Source organism: Triturus cristatus, chromosome 5_2, assembly GCF_964204655.1.
Source record: "Triturus cristatus chromosome 5_2, aTriCri1.1, whole genome shotgun sequence".
Lineage (NCBI taxonomy): Eukaryota > Metazoa > Chordata > Amphibia > Caudata > Salamandridae > Triturus > Triturus cristatus.
In genome coordinates this window covers 120034101-120059387 of record NC_140588.1, presented here as the reverse complement: position 1 = coordinate 120059387, position 25287 = coordinate 120034101, and positions in this window count along the sequence as shown.

Here is a 25287-nt window from a genome sequence, read left to right as displayed (position 1 = left end):
CGACAAAGAACTTTTAAATTATTTGTAATCTTTATGTTTTTTTATCCAGTTGACCACTTGATTAAATGTTGCACCTAGGGGAGAGGATGTGGTGTTACTTCCAGAGCTGCAGACTTTGCAACTGGGGAACCATGTTGGAGTTTCTGCTTCAGCTTGATAGGGCCGGATTCTTGTCTACCAAATTGTCTACAAGAACCCTCTCAGGTCGCCAGGATCTTTTTACTTGCCAAATAGCATAGAGGGAGTAAACACAATTATCAGAATATATCTACCGCAATTTGACATCATTAGAGGATAGAGGACTCAGAATCTAAAGTTTCGAGATTTTATTATCAGCTAAAACATCTGAACTTAAAGGCACCTCAATACAAGGCACAAAAGATAAATGGGCACTAATACAAAAGCCAACCTACGAAGGATTCGCATTCGACTAAAAATAAAAAGAATTACAGATTCTAAAAGCATCAAATAAAGAATCGTTATACTGATATCAATTTTTGGAATCAGTAGTCAAAACATTTCTGTCCCTACTCTATTCTAAAGTGGCATCCCTACTTAGCATTCCCTCCCAAGTAAGAGAATCATGAAAAAGGTGTCAGGAGTGAAACTTCCTAAGAAGTCTTCACTTAGTGAGAGCTCGATCTATGATGCTCCTTCTAGCTTCCCACCTAAACGTCATCTGCTCAACCCACTGGAAACTGTCCCTAATACAAAACCCCAAAATCGTGGAACATGCCCTTCGGCACACCTCTTCAGCCAGGTCTTCCTCCTGTAAATTTCCATTCAGAGCTGTTCATCTTCCATCATCCGTTAGATTGACCTTGGGTCCCAGGCACCTTCCATACTAAGAGTTACAGTTGCACATTCCAATGCACTCCCCTGTGGATTTCTCACCGTATCTCAACTCCTAAAACAAAGACTTATTCTCGCTAACGAGCTAAATGTCCTTGCACCTGCAACAGAAACATGGGAACGAAAAGAAAAGCTCTTCGCATCTTGAAGTTTTACATTTCACTTCATTCAAGCCTTAACCAAGAAATCTCTGTCGGCCTATAAAATATAGCTAAAATAAGAAATGAACAGGCCTTCTCTTCTACATATGCAGTTAGGCCTTGCGAATTTAAAAACACTACGAAATCACATTCTAAGCATTTATTCAACATGATCATCCTGTAAATAAGCAACCTACTTTTTAATTCTAACGTGGCACACATTTAATCCATTACATTGATTTGTGAAAACTAATCATCTACATTATACTAAATACATTCATGATAACCTACAAAGTTAAACTTCGCAAAATGTTATTACACATCTAACACTTCTATGTTAAACGATTATAGCAAATACATTTCTATGGCGCTTCTACATTGATTATATGCGGGGGCCGACTAACGGTGAATATGATGCACCCCATCAAATCTCAGAATCACATGGCGCTCTATCAGTTCCCCCCTTTGATGACAATTGTCATCACACCATCACAACCTCATTCCCTTTGGAGAAAGAACCGACCTAAACAGTGCTTGTTGCCATTCTACTCTGTCGGAGCCCCTCCATCCTTTTAAGGTTCTGATATTGACTGTCCTGCAGTCTCGCCATTCTTCTCTCATTCGCTCCGTGAGTCCTCTCAACCTTACTTCCCCTGTACCACTTACAGGCTCTAATAAGTCCCCACAAACAGATCACACAAACCACAACAAGAACTAGTGGCTTCAACACAAATCCGAGGAACCCTTTTCCCAAGTTGGCAAACCATGTCCCAATACGACCAAATCCTTTACCAATCTTTTCCCACACATTCTCTTCAGTCAAATCAATCTGCAATCTCCTGGTGAATTGTGGTAATGTTGTCTATATATCTCTCCAAATCCTTGCTATTGTCTGGAATATACGTACAACATTCCTGGACCTTCAACAATTTACAGACTCCGCCCTCTTTTGTCAATAACACCTCTAAAGCAAGACGATTTTGCAAAACCATCGTTCTTATCGATAACATCTCCCCATCAACCAACAGAAATGACCTCGCCGTATTCATTGACAATTCATCAACCACAGTCGCCAACTTTCTTATTATCACGTCATTCAAGACCACGCCCAAACTAGGTATCATTGCTCCAAAAATATCACCAATTACTGCTCCTGCACTCGCAGCTCTTCGCACTTTAGAATGATGTCCTGTCTCTAACAAATTTAAATCTTCTGTATGGTAAATCTTTGGAAAAATGATAGCCAAGTAGCATGTACCATACCAATTCACAGGCAATCTCACGTAAGCATTCTTTCCGCATACAAAATACACCGATGGAATCACTTGTACCGGACCTTGCAAAAAGTTCTTAGCAGAATCTTCCATAGTAAAGGTATGGTCACACGTACTATGTCCCACTGAAACCTTGTCATAATAGGTCTGCGGACGTCCCACACACAAATTCTCCTTCTGTACTTGATCTAATGCTATAGGTCCATAACTTCCCTTGGATCTGTGTAATCTCTCCTCTGCAGTTCAATCTACTGGACTCTCTCCTGCATTTCGTGTCTGGGTTAGTTTTCTATATCTATCCTCAATTTGACCAATGAACTTCTTTTCAGTTTCTGACAATAAGCATGTCAAATTATGTTGATGAGCATAAGCTGTATCTAGACTCGTAGTCGGTATGAAATAAGTCCGAAGTCTATCTTCTGACTTATAATAATCATACTTATTCAAATGCTTATATGCCGGAACTTCGGGAAGTACTGCATCATAATTAGAAAATGAATACACAAACTGTTTCCTCTCATAGAACAGGCTAAGCAATAAGCTGCAAGAAATCCCATATGTTAGTGGAAGGTGATGGTATCTAATACCCTCGTCTACAGAAGAAGGCAACTGCATACACAAATAGCAATCCTTCGCATCCATCGCGTCAACATACTCATACAACAGCTTTGCATAAGCATTAAGCTTGAAATCACCTCTAGACAGGTCTACATGAAATCTACGACTCTCTTCAAGTGTCAAAGCTCTTTGAGCTCCTATAGTAACCCCTTTTTGGCTGGAAGTGGTAGGTGTAGGTGTCCCCTGTACCTCCTCCTCCTGCTCGTGTGACACTATATATGAGGCTACAACTATTGCAACCATAGCAGCTATCACTACCCCTAAAAGTGTACCTATCACTAATTTAGCCCTACGGTGAGTATTTCCAGCTTCTGCCATCTTCGTAAAGTTCTCAAAGTTCAGTTCAATGACAACAGGTAAAAGTCTCTTTCTCATCCAAAGTTTCTTGTCAACTCAGTTCAGTCACCACCTTGAAGCTGGAAAACCCCTAACAATTTTCAGTTCCTTATTTACACTGTCCAGAAAAAGACTTCCCTAGCCCTCTTTCGAATTCTCCAACGGAAAGTCCCTAAATTTATTCTTCTGCCATGCGGGCCTCGGTTATCTTCTTTCAGACTTATATACAACAAAAGTTCGCCATCAGTCCAAAACGATATTCGGTCCCAACAGCTCTAGGACCCCCTGCAAGATTTCAATTCGAAGTGTCATCAACTCCTGAGGTACTGGTATAACAGCAAAAGTCGGAAAGACTAAGGTGTCCAAAATCAGTTCACGAACTTTACTCAGAAGCGGTGGACTCGGAATATTGAGGGTCAATGTCCCATCGATCTCCAATCCTGAGGATTCAGCAACACTTCTATCTTCAGATTCGGAGAACTGCTGACCAGTGTCAAGGATCTTAGCCTCCCCGTGCTCGGTATGCCTGGAATCAGTCACAGCGTATGTCCACTCTGGTGAGGCGTACCTTTGTCACGGCACTCTTGCTCTCCTCGACTTTCTCAGACCACCTTGAGCTTGCTCTTCGTCACTCTGCTCCGATTCAGACGTTTCGGAAACTGGGGCAAGATCTCTCCCCGGTGCCATTCGCAAGTTTACCCGTCTCTGACTCACGGGCCAAACTCTTTCTGCTTCTGTGGCACTTCTGCTCTCCCTTTGAGTACCCTGTGCATCAACTTCCTTATTCAGCAGAATTTGACTCTACTCCACCCAGGGGGGTATACAAAATGGGGGTTTGATTCTGTAAGGATATCAGAGGCCGGAATCTGTTTATTAACCTTGTATATACGATAATGCCTCTGACACCATTGATAACACTGTTTCTTTTCTCAACAATCCTATTTATTGACTGTGAGTTGCAATTTGATTTCTACTTTTTTTAGATTAGTTTAAACATAGAAAACACTTCTTCATTTCGACAAACACATGTCCTTTACATAAAACGTGTAAACTTATAGTACACTTTTTTCGGGATTGTTACACATAACCTTATAGCATATCATACAAAAATGAAATACTTTAAACAAATAAAAAAAATCTTACATTACAGTACATATATATCCGATTGATTAAGTTGTAGGGACCCTAAATTGTTAGGTCCTCAACGTGAACTGTTTTTTGTGGTCCTAAGCAGGGTCAGAAGTTGTTTTTCTAGATGCTTTTCGGAAGAGCGATGAATAGATTATTATTTCTGCTCTCTGGGGGACAAAAGTGTCAAAGTTTTATCCCAAAATGGTCTGAGTCACTGCTTGTGTGTTGCCGACGCGTTTCGACCTTTGAATTGGTGGACCTGTGTCTTAGTAGTAAGGTCTTCGTCAGGGCTTATCAAAAATTCGGATAGGACATCTTTTCCCGCATTTCAAAAGATTTACGCAGCTGTCACCTTCTTTCTTATCTGCTCTGGTTGTTCATGGGGTGAAGGTGTTTTCATATATTCGGGTCCTGCTTGTGACGGCTTAATTCTCTTGGTGATTTTACTCTACCCACAGCAACACTTTCTTCGTCTGAGTCAAATTCTGGAATTCGACTTGCACATCCCCTTTCAGCTCGGTCTAGTGCACAACCAACTGCATCAGCAACCCTCACAGCTTGACTTGCCCTCTCAGATGGCTCTGCCACCTCACCTGGATTTTCATTCACAAGAGGGGCTGTATTTTCCAAGGGTGCTGGAACTCTACGGGTATGGGAAGCATGCACCCAGTTCGGCAATCCCCCACACTTCACTGCTGTATTCGTAACCAGGATTATCTGGTACGGCCCACTCCAACGAGCATCCAGGCAACTCTTCCTCACGTGTTTACGCACAAGTACCCAATCCCCTGGGTACAGGTCGTGGCACAGGTCACTTGTGACTAAAACAGCTGCTGCTTGCACCTGCTGAGACACAGAATGGACCACATCAGCCAGGCCTTTACAGTAGTCGAGAATCAAATCATCAGTGATGTTAATCAAAGCAGTGGCAGGTATTGCTGCCAAACGCATCGCTCTCCCATGAGGGTCTCATGAGGTGACAATCCAGTCCTCCTATCAGGTACACTACGGAGACTCATGAGAACTAAGGGAAATGCGTCTGGCCATTTCAAAGATGTCGAAGAACACACTTTTGCCATCCGGGCTTTTAAAGTCCCATTAACTTGTTCCACAATCCCAGAAGCCTCTGGTCGATAACTGCAATGCAACCTTTGGTCTACATTCAAGGCAGCACAAAGCAATTTCATGATCTCACTATGGAAATGCGTTCCTCAGTCTGACTCAAAAGAGGTTGGAAAACCGAACCTCGGGATAAGCTCTCTCAGTAGTAGCTTGGCTACGGTGAGTGTGTCACACCTATGTGTTGGGTAAGCCTCCACCCATCTAGAAAAGACACATACTACAACTAATATGTACCTCAACCCATTGCACCTTGGCATCTCAATGAAATCCAACTGCATTCTGTTGAAAGGCCCCCTGACCTCCCAATATGACTCAGAATCACAGCCGTCCTTTTCCCTACATTCATATGTTGACACGTAACACATCTCTGATACACAGCTTCGGCTACTGCACGAAACTTTGGATTGTACCACGTTTGGCGAAACACTCGCACCATCGCATCTCTGCCAAGATGTACAGCACCATGTATCAATCTTGCCATTGGATTCAATAGACATTCCGGTAACACAGCTCTTCCATCATTCGAAATCCATACATCCACATCTCCCTTCTCACATCCAGCTCGCATCCAACCATCCCGTTCCTGATCGGAAACTTCATCCTGCAACCGTTTCAGTTCTTCCCATGTATCAGCCATGGCTAACATCACGTTGAAATCGGTTCTTTCTTGGCCTCCCTCAACATGCCTTTCAGTGAATGTGCATCCCTGTTCTGCACCAAATTGAGCAACTTCATCTGCATAGTTATTACCCAATGACACAAAGTCATTACCCTTGGTGTGTGCAGAACGCTTAACAACTGCAATTTCCTCTGGACCTTGCAATGCTTCCAACAATTGCCTCACATGATCCCCATTTCTAATGGGTGAACCAGAAGATGTCATAAACCCTCTCTGTGACCATAGCTGTCCGAAGTCATGAACGACACCAAACCCATACTGACTATCGGTATAAATCGTTATACGGATCTTGTCAGCAGCCAGACAGGCACGGGTCAAAGCAATAAGTTCAGCCACCTGTGCGGAGTAAACTCCTTCTAAATAAGCGGCTTCAACCACTCCAGTGAGGGTACATACAGCAAACGCTGCTTTCAGTCGACCAGCACTGTCTCTTAAGCATGAACCGTCCACAAAGAAAATTTCATCCGAGTCTGGAAGCGGCTCATCAACAATGTCAGGTCTCGGTTTGGTGCACAATTCAGTCACATCAAGACAATCATGGTCTTCACAGTCTTCATCGTCTACATTTGGGATAGGCAACAGTGTGGCAGGATTTAAAACAGAACACCTCTTCAGTGTCATGTTATCTGCAGCAAGGATGACTTGTTCATAACGCGTCAACCTTTTATTCGTGAGGTGCTGTGTTTTAGTCCTGGTCATCAACAGTTCAACAGAATGTGGTACATCACACGCAAACCAACCTCAACATCATCTCCTACGCCCACGACACCCAACTGATCCTCTCCCTCACCAACGACCCCGCCACCGCCAGAGCCAGCTTCCAGGAAGGAATGAAAGACGTTGCAGAATGGATGAAGCTCAGCTGTCTGAAGCTGAACTCAGACAAGACGGAAGTCCTCATCCTCGGACGCCTGGGACGACTTCTGGTGGCCCCCTGCTCTGGGCACTCCCCCCAAGCCCACGAACCACGCACGCAACCTGGGGTTCATCCTTGACTCCTCCCTCACGATGACCAAGCAAGTCAACGCCGTTACTTCCTCCTGCTTCAACACCCTCTCATGCTCCGAAAGATCTTCCGATGGATCCCCACTGGAACCAGGAAGACGGACACCCAAGCCCTCGTCACCAGCCGACTGGACTACGGGAACGCCCTCTACGCCGGGACCACCGCCAAACTACAGAAAAAACTCCAGCGCATACAGAACGCATCTGCACGACTCATCCTGAACATTCCCTGACACAGCCACATCTCTGCCCACCTGAGAGACCTGCACTGGCTCCCCGTCAGCAAGATTATCACCTTCAGACTCCTCACTCAGGCACACAAGGCTCTTCATGACATGGGCCCCGAATACCTCAACACCCGCCTCACGTTCTACACACCTACCCGCCAGCTCCGCTCCGCCAGCCTCGCCCTCGCCACCGTCCCACGGATTCGCAGAACCACCACCGGAGGAAGATCTTTCTCCTACCTGGCGGCCAAGACGTGGAACCCCCTCCCCACCCACCTACGTCTGACCCAGGACCATCTCTCCTTCAGGCGGCACCTCAAGACCTGGCTCTTTGAGCAGTAGCGCCACCCCCCCCCCAGCGCCTTGAGACCCTCGCGGGAGAATAGCGCGCTCTATAAATGTCTTGATTGATTGATTGATAAACAGTAAGCGGATGACCCATTACAATGCTCTCACATCTTTCGATACTGACACCTGTTGCAGCAATGGATTTGAGACATCCGGGCAACGCAGAAGCTACTGGATCTAAAGTAGCTGAAAAGTAGGCAACTGGTCTACGGACACTTCCATGAGTCTGAGTTAAAACTACCAATGCACAACCTTCCCTTTCACAGCAGAATAAGGCAAATGCCTCGTTGTAATCAGGCATTCCCAAAGCTGGAGCGCAACACAAAGCTTCTCTCAGCCTCAAAAATGACCTTAAACAGTCTTCGTCCCATGGTACCGGATCACTCACATCCTTACGCGTCAGCCGCAGTAAAGGCTTCACTTCAAAGGAAAAGTTTGGGATCCACTGGCGGCAATAACCGACCATTCCCAAAAACATTCGGACTTCTCTAGTAGTGGGAACAGGCATTTTCAGAATAGCCTCAATGCGATCCGGTGACACCTTTCTCTTACCCTTCTCAATTCTGTGACCCAAATACTGTACTTCACTCAAACAGTACTGCAATTTGTTCGGGGACACCTTATGCCCATTCTCCGCAAAAAATTCAACAGAGCAACGGTATCGATCCTGCAAGCGTCTTCAGTTTCTGACGCAACAAGCAGATCGTCATTGTACTGCACCAGAACAGAGTTCTGTGGTAACACAAGACCTTCGAGATTTTTTTTCAAGATCTGATTAAAGATAGACGGGCTCTCTGTATACCCCTGTGGGATACGACACTACGTTAACACACGATTTTCCAGCCGAAAAGCAAAAAGAAATTGGCTCTCCTCATGCAGAGGAATTGAGAAAAATGCTTGACACTAGTCAATCACTGTGAACCATTCAGCTTCACATGGGATCTGAAACAGGATCACAGACGGATTCGGTACCACTGGACAACATGGAACGACTATCTCATTGATTTTTCGCAAATCTTGTACAATCCTGAATTTCCCACTCGGCTTCTGTAGTCCCATAATAGGCGAATTGCATGGGCTACCCATGATCTCCCTCAGAATTCCCTGCTTGATCATAGACTCAATTACAGGTTTAATCCCTGCAATAGTTTCAGGTGACAACTTATACTGGGGCGTCCTCGGGAACTCTACATTGGGCTTAATCTGGATTTTCACTGGGTCTACTCACTTGACTAATCCGATCTCCTCTCCACTGAGGTCCCATACGTCAATTGACACTGAATCCCTCAGATCAAGTGGAAGTTCCTCCACCGTCAATGCTGGGTACATTTCCACACACACACACTGATTCGCAACCTTAAAGGTCTCATCGTCATCCCTCGTCTGTACTTCCACTCCCTTCGGGGTACAATACATAGTGCAGTTAAGCTTGCACAATAGATCTCTACCTAACAGGCAAACTGGACTAGAATCACACACCACAAACTGATGTCGATCGCTGAAATTCCATATCTTGACTGGGATTGGCTCCGTCAATGGACTAGTCAGTTTCTTATTTGCCACGCTAACGACTTGGATTGATTGTCCAGAAAGGGGTAGGTCTGGGACCACTGCAGATCTTACAGTCGATCGAGTAGCACCCGTATCAACCAAAAAGGTCGTAGGGTGACCGTCAATATCTGCTTCCACAAAGGGTCCCCTCTGATCTACCTCTAAGACAGCTCCAAGCGCACAATCCTCTTCTCCTCTCGAACATGGTCGTGCCAACGGGTCTGGATTGTTTTCCTCACTCCCTTCGAACATAGGCATCTGCAAATATGTCCGAGCTCCCTGTTGCATATTCTGCATCTTGGGTGGTAGGGGAACCTGCATCGGCGGAACACCCGTCCCCCCTTTGACCATCTTAGGTCGAGTCACTGTAGTGACCATGTCCGCCACAGGAACCTGGACTATCTCTCCTTCCTGCTGTATCTGGTTCAACGGTTTCAAAGGACACTCGCGTCTCCAGGGTCCAATCTGGTGACAAAGATGACATGCTGTATTCTTTTTCAATGTCGCCACATCCATTCCTGTCTTAGGGTCTATTGACTTTGGCCTTCCCTGACCCTGGGCATTCTGAATTCCTCCTTGATTGTTTCCCTGTTTCCGTCCCAACGTTCCCCCATTAGGCTGTCCCTGGGCTGTTTGCATCTGAACAAGCATCAATTTATCTTTCAGCTTCCTGTGCTTGGATTCTATCTCATCACTACAGTATCTAGCATACCGCAAAATCTCATCTACAGGCTTGTTCTGCCAACAAATCAAATTCTGCTGTATCATGAGACTAACCTCTGGCCTCAATCCCAACACAAACTTAGAAACAAACTGTCCCATGTCTTTCGTATCCAACACATCTAGACCACTGTACTGTTTAAAAGCCTGCAAAAGTCTCATAAAACTCATGCACAGTCTCCTAAGGCTCTTGCACTGTCCTATCTATCTTCACCCAATCGATGTCCTGAGGTGATATTTTCGACTTCAACCAAGTAACCACTTGTTCGAACTTTTTCATCACTATAGACGATGGACCATTCAAAATCGGGTCCCTGTCAGGCTCCGAAGTCGGCCACTCAACAGCAATTTTACATGCTGACCATAATGTCAAATAAGGCGTTCAGATCAATTCACAATACGTTTGAGATTTTGACAAAGCGATCAACTTGCTTATACCACTCCACAGGTTTCTCCCTAAGTCGGGGAAAATCATTTGTGAAGGCAGCCAAATCACCCCTACTCCAAGGTACATGTACATATCCTCCATTCTGCACTTCTCGTAAAGGGTAATTCCCTATCTCCGTCATCCCTCCACCCAGTGGTGGTGTCTCTCCAATTGTTCTCTTAGAGCTTTTCTTCTTGGACCATCTTTCTTGCCACTTGTCAATCATAATCCATGCACGCATTGCTATGATTAGATCTTTGATATGGGTTCTCAATCCCATGACTCTTTTCTCTTCTAGTTCCTGGTCACTGTACTGCAACCTATGACTTCCTTGCAATGATTTAGTTTTAGACAAATCCACATCATACCGCTTGGCCAATTCTGACAATTTCTCATGAGCAGTTTGTGCTTTGCGAGTCACATCCTTTGCTACAAAGAGTAATTCATCTTGTTCATACATTAAGACTCTCTCAAGAGGTACATTTCCACTTATTATCTCATCCCCCTCTGCCTTCAATCTTACAACATCTAACATTCTCCATTTCAGGGCTCCCTTCAGTACTTCTTGACAACCTACACCATCCCTTTCATTGTACTCACATTCCCGTTCCTGTGACCTACTCTCTTCTGACATACTCATAGGAACAGAACGATTCACTATTGTGCCTCGTTCGCTTTCTGCTGTCATCACACTCTGGTTCTGGTTTCTTACTGGTGGTGTCCACATTCGCAAATCTGATCTTGACTCGGCCAAAGGCCTCGGTCTCACTGGTCTCGGCTCTCGCTGTCTCCTAGAGGAGTCTGCTGTGGCTGGCAATGGCGTACTCCATTCTATAGGCTTCAGAGTCTGCTCCATTCCACTCACTGACCCACTTCCCTCGGCCACACTCCTCACTCCTACAGCTGACTGTACTGAGATTCCAACCTTCTCTTGATCTGGGTCGTAAACAGAAACAATAGGTCCAATAGTGACCGGTACCTTTAGAGCATCCGGAAATCTCGCACCACTCCCAACCTCTGCCCTAGCTACAGACCGATTCCTCGTACCCTCAGCTCCTGTCGAGATCTTTCCTTCTACTCTCACGTCTGACTGGGTTGGTACTCCCCTAGTCCCTTCCATCTGAGCTGATCTCCCTTCCGCGGCATCTAGGTTGTATGGAGGTGGTCTCGCAGATAATAACCTCTCTAGTAGGCTATCATCAGTCTCACTGTCATCCTCATCATCCACTCTCTTTTCCTTTGAATTATCAGTCTTTCCTAATAAGGGATACAATCTGTGTCCTTCTATTGCCTGTACTCTCCATCTTTTCTCTTCTGCATCCCATCTGGCATCCTGGAACGCCTTAATCGACTTTTTCACCCTTTCCTGGTTTCTATCTCTTCTCCTATCATGCGCTGCTATAATCCACGCATTCAATGCTTCAAATTGTGTTGGCCTTGGCAAAGGTCATAAAGCTGCCATCACAGACTTCAACTGGTACAACACTTCCAACCTGAATGAACCATATCTCGGGAAAGCAAATTCTCCTTCACCTTGGGTCATTTTATGCCAATTTTCAAGCCAAATTATAGTATGCAACTCCACATTTCTTGCTATGTAATGTGCCGGAGAATCCTCAGAAGGGGCTTCTTCTCCCCCACGAGTAACCACATGTTTGTCAACCCTACACAATTCTCGGAAAACTTTTAAGCATTTCATAATGACAAAATTCTGAACGCACACAATTTTTCGTTTACTTCCTGGTATCAATCCACCAATGACAACGCGACTCACACCAATCGACCTATCGCATCGCGACACCCTCTGACGTCACTTTTCCTCCACTCGCAGCAATTCCCCTCCTTCACAACTCATGTCTCACCCTTGCATTCGTCCCATTCATAAGCTGAAATAACCGTTTGTCCCAAACAAGTTACTTCTCTGACTGTACGTCCACAGTCTCTAGAAGTTGTTGACCTCGGTTGGCAACTGTCCATCCCCGTCCGGCCAGACAGATCGCCTCTGATAGGTTACAAATACTCAAATCCACATACAACAACCCACGACCAGCGTCGGTTTGCCATGCACTCACACATTTGCTCCCCCTATCTCAGTCCAGGTGATCGATGGCGCCTCACGATCTCCTTCTGGTGGTCAACAAATTCTACCGCGGGTGTCTTCTACACACAATCGCTTAAGCTACTCGTTGAGCCTAATACTTTCCCGGGCTGCGCGCGCTCACAGCATGATCTCACAATCACTCAACACTCACACCAACTCCGCAAGACATCACACAACAAATCAACACCACAGTCTACAACATCTCACCCTATTCATACTCACTCCTCGAACTGCTGCTTTCTGCCGCACTGCTATTCTCCGTCAATAACCATCAGGCGCCGTCGTCTGCTGCTCACCATCTGAAGATTCACCATCACTTAGCATCTATGGGCCTCAAGGATCACTTATCCTAATCTAAATCTTCCCTCGCTATCGGAAATAACCATCCGTCTCTGCTACCAACTGATAGGGCCGGATTCTTGTCTACCAAATTATCGACAAGAACCCTCTCAGGTCGCCAGGATCTTTTTACTTGCCAAATAGCATAGAGGGAGTAAACACAATTATCAGAATATATCTACCGCAATTTGACATCATTAAAGGATAGAGGACTCAGAATCTAAAGTTTTCGAGATTTTATTATGAGCAAAAAGATCTGAACATGAAGGCACCTCAATACAAGGCACAAAAGATAAATGGGCACTAATACAAAAGCCAACCTACGAAGGATTCGCATTCGACTAAAAATAAAAAGAATTACAGATTCTAAAAGCATCAAATAAAGAATCGTTATACTGATATCAATTTTTGAAATCATTAGTCAAAACATTTCTGTCCCTACTCTATTCTAAAGTGGCATCCCTACTTAGCATTCCCTCCCAAGTAAGAGAATCATGGAAAAGGTGTCAGGAGTGAAACTTCCTAAGAAGTCTTCACTTAGTGAGAGCTCGATCTATGATGCTCCTTCTAGCTTCCCGCCTAAACCTCATTTGCTCAACCCACGGGAGACTGTCCCTAATACAAAACCCCAAAATCGTAGAACACGCCCTTCGGCACACCTCTTCAGCCAGGTCTTCCTCCTGTAAATTTCCATCCAGAGCTGTTCATCTTCCATCATCCGTTAGCTTGACCTTGGGTCCCAGGCATCTTCCATACTAAGAGTTACAGTTGCACATTCCAATGCACTTCCCTGTGGACTTCTCACCGTATCTCAACTCCTAAAACAAAGACTTATTCTCGCTAACAAGCTAAATGTCCTTGCACCTGCAACAGAAACATGGGAACGAAAAGAAAAGCTCTTCGCATCTTGAAGTTTTACATTTCACTGCAACTCAAGCCTTAACCAAGAAATCCCTGTCGGCCTATAAAATATAGCTAAAATAAGAAATGAACAGGCCTCCTCTTCTACATATGCAGTTAGGCCGTGCGAATTTAAACACACTACGAAATCACATTCTAAGCATTAATTCAACATGATCTTCTTGTAAATAAGCAACCTACTTTTTAATTCTAACGTGGCACACATTTAATCCATTAAATTGATTTGTGAAAACTAATCATCTACATTATACTAAATACATTCAAGATAACTTGCAACGTTAAACTTCGCAAAACGTTATTACACATCTAACCCTTATATGTTAAACGATTATAGCAAATACATTTCTATGGCGCTTCTAAATATACATCGATTATATGCGGGTGCCGACTAACGGTGAATATGATGCACCTCTACAAATCTCAGAATCACATGGTGCTCTATCAAGCTCAACATTCTGTGATTCTGGTCAAATCACTTAATTTCCTCATGTCTACAACCAAAATGAATTTGTTCTTGTGTGATGTAACCAATGCTCATGTAAAGCACTCCAATACCTGACAAGCCTGCACTATATAAAGCTGCAAATACACACAAAAAAAGTGTTTTGCACACTTCTGTCATTGGGCTACATGTGGGCTACATCTGGGTGATATTTGTGCTGCATTTGGGCTCTTTTGTCTCTGGTGGCCATCTTGGGAGAGTTATTTGTTATGAAGTTTCCTAATTTCCTCATTTGCTGCAGTCTCCTCAGTAGGAAATGGTTTCAGTGTTTTACTTTGTTTCCATCAAGAAGGTATTCAGATATGTCACACATTTGCCATAAATTCTGAATGTTAGCACTCTAGTTGCTCATCACTGTAGTAAAGCTACTGCTCACCACGGAAGTCTGCTGCTGGTATTAAAAGTGCATGTTTCAGTCTGCATATCAGAATGTTTTAATGAAATAGAAGAGGATTTGAGAAGTCACTCAAAATGTGCCCTAATTTTTCTTTCTTCAGCACTAATCATAATTTCTGTGGCAAAATGAATCCCCTCATTGTGTTCCTTTTTAAATTAAATGTTTTAAGTGTTACCAGTTTATTCCAATCAAGATGGCTTCAGGTGTGCCATACTTTTGTCATAAGTAAGACAGTAAGCGCTCTAGTTACTCTTAAGAACACTCTGGGACATTCTGTCATTGGGTTATACTTGGGCTACATCTGGGTGATATTTGAGCTACATTTGGGCTCTTTTGTCTCTGGTGGCCATCTTGGGAGATTTATTTGTTATGAAGTTTCCTAATTTCCTCATTTACTGCAGTCTCCTCAGTAGGAAATACTTTCAGTTTTTTATTTTGGTTCCATCAAGAAGGCATTCAGATGTGTCACACATTTGCCATAAATCTGAATGTTAGCACTCAATTTGCTCATTAGAACACTGTAGTAAAGCTACTGCTCACCAGGGAAGTCTGCTGCTGGTATTCAAAGTGCATGTTTCAGTCTGCATGTCAGAATTTTTTTATGAAATAGAAGAGGATTTGAGAAGTCAAAATGTGCCCTAATTTTTCTTTCTGCAGCACTAATCATAATTTCTATGGCAAAATGAACCCCCTCATTTTGTTCCTTTGTAAATTAAATGTTTTACGTGTTACCACTTTATTCCAATCAAGATGGCTTCAGGTGTGCCATACTTTTGTCATAAGTAAGACTGTTAGCGCTCTAGTTGTTCGTTAGAACACTCTGGGACATTCTGTCATTGGGCTATACTTGGGCTACATCTGGGTGATATTTGGGCTACATTTGGGCTCTTTTGTCTCTGGTGGCCATTTTGGGAGACTTATTTGTCATGAAGTTTCCTAATTTCCTCATTTACTACAGTCTCCTCAGTAGGAAATACTTTCAGTTTTTTACTTTGATTCCATCAAGAAGGCATTCAGATGTGTCACACATTTGCCATAAATTCAGAATGTTAGCACTCTAGTTGCTTATTAGATCACTGTAGCAAAGCTACTGCTCACCAGGGAAGTCTGCTGCTGGTATTGAAAGTGCATGTTTCAGTCTGAATGTCAGAATTTTTTAATGAAATAGAAGAGGATTTGAGAAGTCACACAAAATGTGCCCTAATTTTTCTTTCTGCAGCTCTAGTCATACTTTCTATGGCAAAATGAACCCACTCATTTTGTTCCTTTTTAAATTAAATGTTTTAAGAGTTACCACTTTATTCCAATCAAGATGGCTTCAGGTGTGCAATACGTTTGCCATAAGTAGGACTGTTAGCACTCTAGTTGTTCTTTAGAACACTCCGTGAAGCTGCAGTAGAACACAAAGAAATCAACTGACAGTCTCTGCCCTTGTTGGATGTACATGTTTTACTGAGAATGTCAGACTTCATTCTCACAGGACTGAGAAAGATAATGTGAATTTACAGAAAATATGCTCTCAGTTTAGCTTATAGATCACCTTCCAAACCTCTGTGGGAAAAGCATGAGAAAATAGTTTTCTCTCAAACATGATTCATGATATCACAGCAGAAGGCTTTTTCACATGGTAAAATCACCTTAGAACACACAGCAATTCCTAAAATGAGTATGGTACCATCAACAAATGATTTATAATGTAACTAAAGTCTTAAAACCTTCTATTAACTGCAATGCTTTTTAATGAGGTGCTATCATGTATATTGGTCCCAAGATGGCTGCCAACACTTCTTGGATGAAGTTCTGACAGCCAATCAGATCTCACGATGAGATGTGTGGTTAGGCTCCGCCCAGATATATCTATCTTTTTAAATCTAATTTTCTCAGGAACTACTGAACGGATTTACACGATTTAAGCAAAAGGCACGAGTCTGAACTGAGGACTACATCTTTGCCAAATTTGGTGTAATTCCATTCAGCAGTTCGGGCTGTAGCTTCGTCAACAGGTCCTATGGAAAAATGCATGGGTAAAACGTGTTTTGGGACCCCTGTTTTTTCTCGGCCCCCGCTTAACGAATCATCGTGAAATTTTCAGGATGGGAGCGGACCAGAACTGGCCAAAAGTTTGGAAACTTTTGCGAAGATTCGTCAATCGGCGCCAACGTTATTCCAAATAGAATGTTGCGGATTTCCTATGGAAAATCGGTCCTAACTATAACTATCTACTGGCAACTGCCAGTAGGTAATATATAGAGTGAGAGAGAGAGAGAGAGAGAGATATTTTATGTTACAGGTGTATGTATATATATATGTATTTATAATTTTCAATATATTTCTAACATTTCATAATTTAGTAAAATAATTATTTATTAATTATTATTAAGTAAATATATATTACATTTTATATATGTGTGTTTAATTTATTTTTACATTACATTTATTACTTATATTTGTTAACATTTTTTAATAATTCTAAATCTTTTTTTAAGTAATATGTATTATTTAATTTATTTTACATTATTTTTTATACATTTAAAAAAACTATATTTTTTACTTCGATATTATTAACTATATTTTTTGTCTCAATATTTTAGTACTTACCATTATGAAGATAGAATGCCGATAGTTTTCACATCGATATTTAAGTCCCAATATTTTGGGAACACAATATTTTGTCAGTCGATATTTTGTAAGTGATTCCCCAAAGGGGCATCCAACCTCATGGAACTGTCTTTGAAAAAAGCCCAATGCTTTGTCCCGCTGAACATTTTCAACTTCCATTTCGGTGACTAAGTTGGAACATAGAAATCCTCACCACAGTTTTGAACTATGGTCATCGGATTGCAAAGCTACCTCCTCGGACACCTTCTGCAGTCTTGACCCACTGAGCCTTTACCTTTTCAGACACTTTTTCTTAGAATTCTTTCTAAGTACAAATGTAAGCGCTGACTGGGCCCAATCCACTTCTTGCATCCGAACTGAGTTCCATCATCTTGATTCATATTTTTCGACTTTGACCCTGTCTCACGCATCTAGATATCCACTGTTGGCGCTTTAAACTTTTAGCTGCTAGAACCTTAACACTTCTTAGCTCCTCTTCTACTAATTGGAGTTTTTTTCGTTTTGGTGTCAAATAGTTTATTAAAATGTGCTCTTTTTTTCTAAGATGGTATGGGTTTCTCTTGTGTTGTGCTTTCAGTTTATTGCTGTTTCTGTGCTGCATGAATACTTTACACATTGTCTCTAAGTTAAACATACTGCTTTTTGTGTAAAGCTACCCAGAGTTCAGCACAGGTTAATTGAGTGACTTTTTGTGGTACACCCTGCAAGGGATTATGGCTGTTGCTTGATCAGTTCTCACATCCCAGTCAAACATCAACCATATTTCTCATATTGGTGTTCAGTGATGTGGAGCAGGACTTTTGTACAGTACCATACAGTGATTAGCAGTAGCGGTCCGTGGAGGGAGTTTGGTGTGGCAGTGAGGTGGGGCGGGGGAGGGGCAGGGTGGGGAAATGTAAACACCGGAATATGGATGAACGTAGGTAAGTACACATTTAAATAAATAAAACAAATTTCGTTGCACGAGCTGAATCGCATTTTGCGATGCAGCGCGCGCAAAGGAATTCATTTTATTTATTTAAATGTGTACTTACCTCCGTTCATCCATATTCCGGTGTTTACATTTCCCCACCCTCCCCCGCCCGCCTCATTGCCCACCGAACTCCCTCCACAGACCGCTACTGGTGATTAGTGTTTCACAAAAATATCAGATAAATAATTTGATATCAGACTGAACCCCTTTTTAAATTCTTCCATAGTTTTTCCATTGGCTATTTTCTCTCTTTTTAAAATGGTAGAGTCTTACCTTCCTTTTTGCACCACGGAGATGGATCTGTACAACTTTAACACCCTCATGAGAGTTGAGCTGCAGACACTCTGCAAACAGAGGGGGCTGAAAGTACATTTGGAGGGATACCAAACTGGATCTCTAGGTAGCTCTCAGGGCCTGCGTGGAGGTGTAAAGATGGCAGTCCACCTCAGGAGAGGAGGACATGGATGACAATCAAGAGGAGGAGGCACACACAGAAGATGAAGAGAGAGAAGACTGAGTTCAGGGTCCTGAGCTGCAAAGACAGCCCAACCCGACCTCTGCAGTTGACAAGAAAGCCTCTGATACCCAGGATGAAGCAGGGAGCAGTGTGTCTGCCAGGGGCATGACCCTACAAGAGCTGGAGGATAAGAGAAATAAGAGGAAGCTCAAACTGGAGCTAGCCAAACTAAAAAAGGAACCTTAGGAGAGATGTCAAGAGAGAAACTGGCCATGGAGGAGAGAAGGAAGGCCCATGAGCTTAGTCTTGGGAGATGGACCTAAGAGTAAAACAGAAGGAGTCCAGTATTATTGGTGACAGGTTATCAGCAGTGCCTACTTAAGAGCTGAGGGTCGGCATACTCAAGGACCTGGAACCTGGTTATTTGGTGGGAGATGATATTGATAAGTGGTTCTCAGCATATGAGGTAGCTCTGATGGTACACAAGATCCCAGAGGAGTGCTGGGGATAGTTTGTGGAGCTACGTGCCCAATGTAGGGTGGGACACACTCCTGACACTTGAGGTAGATATCAGACCAAGTATAGCCCCATGATGTCCATTCTTCTTGCCAAATTTGGCTGACCCCTGAGAAGTACCGTAAGTGGTTCAGGGACAGACAAAAACTCCTAAACCCGTCCTGGGTGGACTTCTTAGATCATCCCAGCAAGAAACTGAGGTGCTGGGTGAGGGGCAGCAAAGTAGATGATTTTGTTGGTCTGTGCAACCTAATTCTGAGAAAGCACATGCTCAATATCTGTTTTACAGAGCAGCACCAATACTAATGGATAGGAAGCTTGCTTAATCCAGGAATCTTGCTGAGGAGGTGGACCTCTGGGTCAGCCCCAGAGTGCCCAAAAAGGTACTTGGGAGTGACTCCAAGAAGGGTGGTTCAGGTTCCCCCCAGCAGAGTGAGGGGGAGGTCCAGGGAGAACCAGAAAAGCCTCAGTCTAAGGGGGAACAAAAGGGTTCTCATGCCCTATCTAAGAGGAAAGAAGGAGGTTCTGGTGAGAGGTGGCCCAGGGTGACTCATTTCCAACCCTATTGCTTTTATTGCTCACAACTGGAACGCAAGCAGGGGTATTCTGTCTGTCCAAACAAACCACCCTTGTGTGGGGCCTTTACAGAGCTGGGCAATATAACCTTTTAGGTAGGTAGTCTCCAGGGGCAGGAGATATGCCCTAATCTCAATTGGTGGGGGGGTTTCCTCAGAGGGCCCGATTCCGATGCGGTTAGGAAATCTTTCTGATCAAAAGGGTTTGGGAATAGTTTGCAACCCACTCAGATCGGGAGAGTCCGACAGGCCAAGTATAATGGATCCACATGCTACCAGATACGATTGGGTCCATCTTCCTTTGGGAGCCTATGTTCTGACCGAAAGCATAGGCTCCCATTGAAGAAAGGGGCGGCTGGTGCCTGCCACACAGTGCATGGTTGGGAAGAGGGGCCCATCGGGTGGCCTCACTGGCCCAATTGGGAAGGCTCCAGGTACAAGGGGTCCTCTACAGGCCCCGATAGTCTGATTCCGACTGTCAATTTGAGTCGGATGGCACGATTCTGAAAGGCTGTCCGAATCCAGCATTGTACTTGGTCATTTGGAAACGCTGCCCGTAGAGACGTACGATTCTGCTCCGTTAGACTCGGTCATTCCGAATGCCTTCGGGCTCAGATTGGTATCTTCCTAATGCCTAGCTTACATTGTCCTCAATCAGTCGGAAACCTTTCTGATTTGGTCGGAAAGACACGTTCCTGATCCGATTCGGAAGGAGCAAATGCCTTTAGGAGGCCTTCCTAATCGCATCGGAATCGGGCTCAGAGTGTTCACTGGTGATCCCTGAAGGTGGATGTAGTCACCTCCACCATGTCAAGGTGAATTAGGTCCCTGTTACTGCTCTGAGGGACACAGGTGCCAGCTAGACCATGATAGTGGAAAGGCTGTTTTCCCCAGAGCAGTACACCAGTCAGGTAGGTAGGGTAATTCAGGCCCAGGGCTGGTCTTTGTCTGCCCCATGGTCCTGGTACCCTGGAGTGGGGTGGGGTGGGGAGGTGACCCAGAGGAGGGTCACATTAGTTCCCAGATGCCCATTGCCTGTATTTAGGGGAATTAGTTGCCAACAGCAATGAAAGAGCTTGGAGAGCTGGCCCCCCAGGGTGCCCTGAAAGCTCAGACATCTGGGTGTACCACTCTCAAACAGAGAGTACAGAGCATTAGATGGAAAGGCAGGGGAGGAAGGACTCACCCTGACCCCTGTTTAGCCTCTAGATACAGAAACTGGCCTGAATGACAAGACTCAGGTACCACTCCCGGACCGAGGGTCAGGAGAGTAGAAGAAGCTTAACACTTGGGTCTGTTGCACCCCACTCTGAGAAATTTCAAAGGTCAAAGATTGTAGGAAAGCACCTTTTTGACATCTTTAGCCCCTACTTTTTGCTTGATGCGTGATGTGATTTTGAACTGCAAGCTCAATGGGTCCTTGCTAACCAGGTTCCCAGTAACAGATCTCGTTCCTAAAACTTTACCACGATTGGCTCCACTTCAGTCATCTCTGTAAGTCCCTAGTAAATGGTAGCTTTGGTACCTAGAGCGTGGATAATGAAGAGGGTTCTCCAGGGCTGCAGCATCTATTATGCTGCTCTTGGGACCTCTCACCAAGACCATGCACACTACCATTCCAGGCTACATGTCGTTCTGCAGAGAAATCTGAAGAGTTAGCATGGCACACAGTCCTGTGACCCATGCCCACAGATACTGCATGAGATATAGGTAAGTCACCCCTAATGCAGGTCGTATAGCCCTAAGACAAAGTGCACTATATCCCATGTGTAGACAAATCTTCCTTAGCAGATATGACCCTGCAATATCTTAGCCATTCTTGGCTATTGCAAGTCCAAAGGGAAGCAATAAAGAGTACATGTGCTGGATACTTGCTATTAAGAGTTTCCTAGCTCCATTATGGCTTGGCTTCACTGTTCCCTGAAATGTTTAGTACCAAAAATCGTATCTTAATAAATCCTTACTGATGCCAGTGTTTGATTTATTTGTAAATGAACACAGGAGACCCTTTAGAGAGTTCCTGAAAACCCACCAAGCGCTGTTCTTGTCTCTGACTAGTCATAGCCAGCGTACCACCACCAGACATGTTTCTGATCTCTGGGATAGCCTGCACTCTCAGAGGCCAGAAACAAAGAATGCTGTGGGCGGAGGTGCTTCACACCTTTGCCAAGCTGGAATAGTCTCCCAGAGCAGGAAGCTTCAAAGGTTTAGCGTCTTTGAAGTTCAGCCCAAGCTTCCCCAGACAGTGGGGGATGTCAACCCCCATGTCCTGCTCCAAATTTGGCGAGAGGACAGGCGGGAAAATTAGTTAGATGAGGAGGAGTGTCCACAGTAAGCCAGCACCACCCCTAAGGTGTGGCAGGTGATGTGAACCCCTCTCCTGAAAATGTACCATTTTGAGATTGTGGAGAAACAATCGATCAGGGATAGAGTAGTGCCCCTTCCCACAGGAAGTGGTCACTTAGAGGGTGTAGACAACCTAAAGGTAGGTAGCCCATTGGCTACTACCTGTTACTCCTTTTAACATCCCTAAATCTTGTATTTATGTAGCATATCCATACCTGGAATCTTAGAATTTATGGACAAGAAGAAGAAAAGATCCAAGAGAGGACCCACTCCCCCAGAACTGAAGCCCTACTGCAGAAGAAATTGGCACCAAACCACGCCTGCTTCCTCTAGAACTCGACAATGGTGGTGTGCCTTGTGGTCCTGAAAATGCAAAGACTCCAAGAACCCCAGAGCTCTCCAGCCTTCAAGAAATCACTAAGAACCTCCCTTGGTGTGAAGGTATCACTCCCTTGTATACCGCAGGCACTGATCCCATTAAGTCTGGTTTGTGGACATGCTGCTCCCAGATGACTCCGATGTTACACCCACCCCAAATGAGGTGCATTAGCTTCAGACGGTGAGGTATATCTCCCCAACAAGACTGGAGACACCAGGACCTATACAATCTGCACCGTACCAGTGCCCAGAGTACTGGACTCCCTTCAGCAAACAGCAAGATAAAGACTCTGTGCCAACCTCCAACTACACAAGAAGCAAGCATCCATTGAGGAATGTCAAGACTCCTGAAGCCCACATCCTGATTGGCCCAGCTGTCAGGAAATTTTCTCTCCAAACTGCCAGCTCCTGACCACAAGGACTTCTTGATGCATGGTGTCCAGCTGAACTAACTGCTCTGTACCCCACCTGACCAGTCCTGCTAATGAGGACCCACTACTGGTACTGAGATCCTTGCGACCACCCCCTCCAGTGGGACCCACGGACTTACCTTTAAGTCCTCCTGCACAGTGTCTTTCCAGGTGGCCCGCTTCATCATAATGCACCAGCTACCAGCACTTTCAGGGCCTTGCTCCAAGCTGAATACGAAATGCTTCCGATCTTCTACTGCTGGAACATTGGACATGGCCCTGCTATCGACCTAAAACAAGAAGGTGAACTTTGTGAAACCATTGCCTCATTTTATTTGCATTTTTCTACTTTTCTCCATTGACTTCAATGGTACTTACCAGCGCACAAAAGTAATATTTTTTCTGAACTCTGAAAAACCGTAACTCATAAAGTACTTATTATAGATCAAAGTTCTTGGTCTTAAAAACTACATAAGAATCAATACAATCAATATTTTTATAAATTGGTCTTTGATTTATTCTTGAGTGTGAGTGTCATTTATTGCCTCTCTGAGCACAGCAAATGTTTAGCACTACCCTCTGATAAGCCAACTGCTTGCCCACACTACCACAAAAGAATACTAATATTATCTACTTTAACATCTGTGTACCAGTAAGGGAGCCACTGGACTCTCTGCGCAGTGTACTTTGCTTTAGTACACTATATAGAGAGCCAACTTCCTACAGAGACCAAGAGGAGGAGTGGGACTTAGCTCTTGCCACTGACAGCTGTCAATGGCCTCAGTTGGATGTATGGGCAGTGTTCTCCTTGGGTCGGGGACAGGAGTCTGATCCAAAGTGTGGAATGGGCCACATCTCTTTGTTGGCCATGGTGGTACTGTCTGGCTACTGGGATGCATTTGTGAGCAAATTAAGTTTAGGTGCTGCAAAGATGGAACCCACAGGAGAGGAGAAGGTTTCCCCATGGGCCAGTTCATTGGCTCTGGAGAATGTAAACAGAGGGATCCATCTGAATTCGTAGCGGCATAGAACTGGCCCACGCCTCTGCAATAGAGGGCCAGTGTCTATTTCCTATTACCTAACAGGGAAGCCCATAATTATATGGATTATTCTCCCCTAGCTTGACACTGGAGGGGGGCCGGGTTGGACCTGGCCCTTTCTACATGTTTTTATTCGCCTTGGGACTCTGTGAATTTCACCACTGCTAACCAGTGCTAAAGTACTTGTGCTCACTCCCCTAAATGTGGTTTGCTTGGAAGACACCTGATTGGCATATTTAATTTAGTTGCAAGTCCCATGTAGAGTGGTATACCATATATCCAGGGCCACTAGTGGGACTGCAGCACTTATTCTGTCACCCACTTAAATTGCGCCTTAAAATATGCCCCAGGCCTGCCATTGCAACCTGAATGCAGTTTTAAACTGCCATGTTGATTTTGGATTAAAATCCCCTACCCAAGCCTTAAACTCACTTTTTGTTACATAAAGGTCACCCCTAAGGAAGGCCCTAGGGAGCCCATTTAGCAGGGTGCTGTGTAACTAAAAGGTTGAAAATGTACTTTTAAGTTTTACATGTCCTGCGAGGTAAAACTCCCAAATTAGTTTTTCACTACTGTGAGGCCCACCCGTCCCATAGAATAACACTGGTGATTCCTTATTCCATTTAATAAACTGTAATTCCTAATTGAGAACAGGTTGATATAGTTTGTTTGGTACCTTTGGGATTGCAAAGCTAAACCCTCTTTAATTGTAAAGGATTTTTCTTTCTAATTTTGGAAAAGCCACTTTTAGAAACTTGCAAAAAGAACAATTGATTGACAGAATGCTAAGCAATGTAAAAAATTCACAATAGTACAGAGATCTTGGCCTAAAACAATAGTTATTTTGCTCCCCATGCCATTCCAATTTATCACACAGCCATATGCAAACAAGTCTTGACACTGCTCCCCATGGTAACAGTCCAGCCTGAACTGCCAGGCCAGGTCCTCCCTGGACTGGAAACAAGCATCTCTGGAGCAATTTCGAGGTTTCACTCATCATCAGCCAGGGTAGCTTGACTCCAGAGGCATAGAGAGCACCGGACCCACGCCTGGGCATACCCGGCCCATTCAGGGCAACAAATACAAAAAGAACAATTGATGGACTGAATGCTGAACAATGTCAAATATTCCCCCCAGTACAGAGATATGGGCCTAAATTATTGTTTCTTGCTCCCCATGCCATTCCTGTTCAAACTTAGCCATATGCAAATCCGCCTTGATCCTGCTCCCCATGGCAACAGTCCAGGCCACACTGCCAGGCCATGTCCTCCATAGACCGGAAA